Consider the following 4,009-nt stretch of genomic DNA (forward strand, 5'->3'; position numbering starts at 1 on the left):
TGTCCCCCAGCCTGGAGTGCAGTGGCGGCTCCCGACCACCGCAGCCTCGACCCGCGGGCTCTGTGATCCTTCCACCTCAGCCTTCCAAATAGCTGGAACTACAGGCGTGCGCTACCACACCCGGCTAATTTTTTTGATTTATTGTAGAGATGAGGTCTCGGCAAGTTGCCCGGGTGGGTCTTGAACCCACGGGCTCAGGCAATCACCTCAGCCTCCCAAAGCGTGAAATTACAGGCTGAGCCACCAAGCCTAGCTTTAAGTAATGTTTAAAGCACACACAATTTATCCTTTTCTTTAAATTTTTTTTTGGAGTAGTACTCTCACTCTGTGAGTTGGGGTCTTTATTCTATTGCCCATGCTTGAGTGCAGGTACACGATCACGACTCGCCACAGCCTCAACCTCCTGGGCTCAGGCAATCCTTCCACCTCAGACTCCTGAGTAGCAGAGGGTATGAGCGTGCACTACCACACCTGGCTAATTTCTTTCTTTTTTTGTAGAGATGAGGTCCCACCAAGTTGTCCAGAGGGGTCTCCAAAACTCTGGGCTCAGACAGTCCTTTCGCCCTAGTCTTCCAAAGTGCTGGGATTACAGACTTGAGCCACCGCCCCCGGCAATTTTTCTCATTCTTAGCCAGCTCACGTTCTGAGATGCAGCAAGAGAATTGAGAGGGAAAACATAGTGCCCACAGAATCATTCACTTTATCCACCTTGAGCTTGTTTGCAGGACAGTTGGGTGTTTTTCCCCTTTGGAAAAGTTTCCTTAACCTGATTGCTGCAAGGCTGGGCAGACCTGAACCCAGCAAGGCCCTTGGAGCCCTCTTGGTGAACCCCACCAAGGAGAGGCCTTTGTCATTGATACCATGACAATTGCCAAGGTTCCTGGTTGGCAGGAAGTCTCCCTCCAAACTCAAAGGTCTTCTCCCTCGAATCTCCACTGGGCATGTGAGTCCTCAGGCTGGAAACCCCTGGGAGGCCAGAGCTGTGGACAGCCCAAAGGAGCTTTGGCTTTCATGTTGGAGCATTCAAGTAGGACTTCTCAGGCCCTGCAGTCTTCCCCTAGGGCACATGGAAAACACTGGAATCTCTTATCACACCCCTTCTTGACTCCCCAGCCATAACTTAGGCTCCTAGTCAACAAGAAACATTTCAGACTCTTGTTATCATCTGAATAGATAGACCCGCCTTGGACTTGCCTCAAAGGGGTTTTATGGCTGAAGGGCTTTGGTATTTAAGATCTGGGAAAGAGAGATAACAGGTTCTTGCTAATGGAGCATCAGGAACAACCTTGGAACATACTCCGCCTCATTTTAGTGGAAGAGAGTTTCAAAATCAAATACAAGAGAATTTGACTCTGTCACCTCTGGTTTTTTGTTTGTTTTTTTGAGTTGGAGTCTCACTCTGTCGCACAGGCTGGAGTGTGGTGGCACGTTCATGGCCACAGCAGCCTCAACCTGCTGGGTTCAGGCAATCCTTTGCCTCAGCCTTTCAAGTAGCCGGAACTACAGATTCACTCCAACACACCTGGCTAGTTTTATTTTTCTTTTTGTGATTTTTTTTTTTTTTTTTTTGAATTGAAGTCTCACTCTGCCACCCAGGCTGGAGTGCAGTGGCATGCTCCTGGTCACTGCAACCTCCACCTGCTGGGCTCAGGCGTTCCTTCCACCTCAGCCTTCCAAGTAGCCAGAACTACAGGTGCACGCTACCATGCCTGGCTAATTTTTTGATTTATCGTAGAGATGAGGTCTCACCATGTTGCCCAGGCTGGTCCTGAACCTGTGGGCTCAGGCAATCCTCTCGCCTCGGCTGCCCAAAGTGCTGGGATTACAGGCTTGAGCCACCGCGCCTGGCCCTTTTTGTGATTTATTATAGAGACAAGGTCTCACCAAGTTGCCCAGGCTGGTCTTGAACCCCTGGGCTCAGGCAATCTTCTCCCCTCGGCCTCCCAAAGTGCTGAGTCATCCACCTCACCTGGCTATTTTTTTTAACTTTTATTTTATTTTATTTTATTTTTAGTGACAGGGTCTCACTCTTGCCGAGGCTGGAGTACAGTGGTGTGATCATAGCTCACTGCAGCCTGGAACTCCAGACCTCAAGTGAACTTCCAGCCTCGGCCTCCCAAAGTCCTGGGAGTACAGGCGTGAGCCACTGTGCCCAGCCTTAACCTGTATTACTTGAATAACTAATACAAAATTTCAAGAGACACTAGAAAATTGAGCTCTGTCTGTGAAATACAGTATACTAACTGTAAAAATACTTAAAGACAAATTCTGAGAAACCTAATCCCACAATCCAAATGTCATTTCAATGGGTCTGTCAGTCCAGGCTTAAAAACTGATTTCAGTCAGGCGTGGTAGCTCATGCCTGTAATCCCAGCACTTTGGGAGGCAGAGGCAAGAGGAATGTCTGAGCCCAGAGGTTCAAGACCAGCCTGGGCAACTTGGCGAGACCATGTCTTTACAATAAAAAAAATTAGCCAGGCATGGTGGCACATGCCTGTAGTTCCAACTACTTGGAAGGCTGAAGTAAAAGGATCGCCTGAGCCCAGCAGGTTGAGGCTACGGTGGCCGAGTGCCACTGCATTCCAGCCTGGGTGACAAAGTGAGATTCTGACTCAAAAAAAAAAATTACAAAAAAAGAAAAACTTATTTCAGATGTAAAATAAGAATTCTTAAGCAGGTTCGTGGTCACAGCTGTTTACTTATTCGGCATCCTAGATAGTGCCTGGCACCTACCTTTCTAAATAGATAGCATCTGCAAGAGTGAGAATTCATGTTGGAAAGAAATATGGTCCACTTATCTTGATAAAGATTTCATGTTGTAACTCCCAAATGCAAGGGGCGCTGGGCTCGGTGGCTCAGCCTGTAATCCCACGCCTTTGGGAGACTGAGGCGAGTAGATTGCCTGAGCCAGCGGGTTCGAGACCCGCCTGGGCAGGTGACACCTCATCTCTACAATAAATCAAAAAATTAGCTGGGCGTGGTAGTACTCGCCTGTGATTCCAGTTACTTGGAGGGCTGAGGCGGAAGGATCGCCGGAGCCCAGCAAGTCGAGGCTGCGGGGGCCGGGAGCGGCCACTGCACTCCAGTCTGGGTGACAGAGTGAGGCTCCAACTCAAAAAAAATCAACAACAACAACAACAAAAAAAACCAAAGGCAAGGGGCATGCTGGTAATAAAAGGGTCCCTATCAAGCTAAAGCCTGTTTCTCATATCTCCCAAAAGATAAGAATCACTGCAGTGGTTGGCCAGGCACTGTGGCTCACGCCTATAAGCCCAGCACTTTGAGAGGCGAGGTGAGAGGATTGCCTAAGCTCACAGGTTTGAGACCAACTTGACAAGACTTCATCTCTACAATAAATCCAAAAATTAGCTGGGCATAGTGGCGTGCACCTGTGGTTCTAGCTACTTGGAAGGGTGAGGTGGAAGGATCACCTGAGCCTAGCAGGTCGAGGCTGCGGGGAGTTACTGTTTAATGGGTACAGGAGAATCAGATTTGCAAGATGCAAACAGTTGTGGGATGGATGCTGGTGATAGCTGCACAGCTGTGTGAATGTATCTAATGCTACTGAACTGTATACTTAAAGAGGGTTTAGCCCTGGCACGGTCGCTCACGCCTGTAATCCCAGCATTTTGGGAGACTGAGGCGGGAGGATTGCTTGAGCCCAGAAATTTGAAACCATCCTCAGCAACACAACAAGACCTCATCGCTACGAAAAAATTAAAAAAATTAGCCAGGTGTGGTGATCCATGCCTGTAGTCCCAGTTACTCAGGAGGCTGAAGTGAAAGGATCACCTGAGCCCAGAAGGTTGATGCTGTGGTGAGCCATGAATGTGCCGCTGTACTCCAACCTGGACAACGATGGAACCTCGACTCTTAAAAAAAAAAAAAGATTTGGATGGTAAATGCTAGTGTGTATTTTATCACAATTAAAAAAAAAAACACTCATCAATTTATAAATAGTGAGACCAGTGACAGATGCTACAAGTGGACAAGCCATGTGAATTCTGAG

Source organism: Carlito syrichta, unplaced genomic scaffold (assembly GCF_000164805.1).
Source record: "Carlito syrichta isolate Samal-C Ts95f unplaced genomic scaffold, Tarsius_syrichta-2.0.1 Scaffold120477, whole genome shotgun sequence".
NCBI classification, from domain to species: Eukaryota; Metazoa; Chordata; class Mammalia; order Primates; family Tarsiidae; genus Carlito; species Carlito syrichta.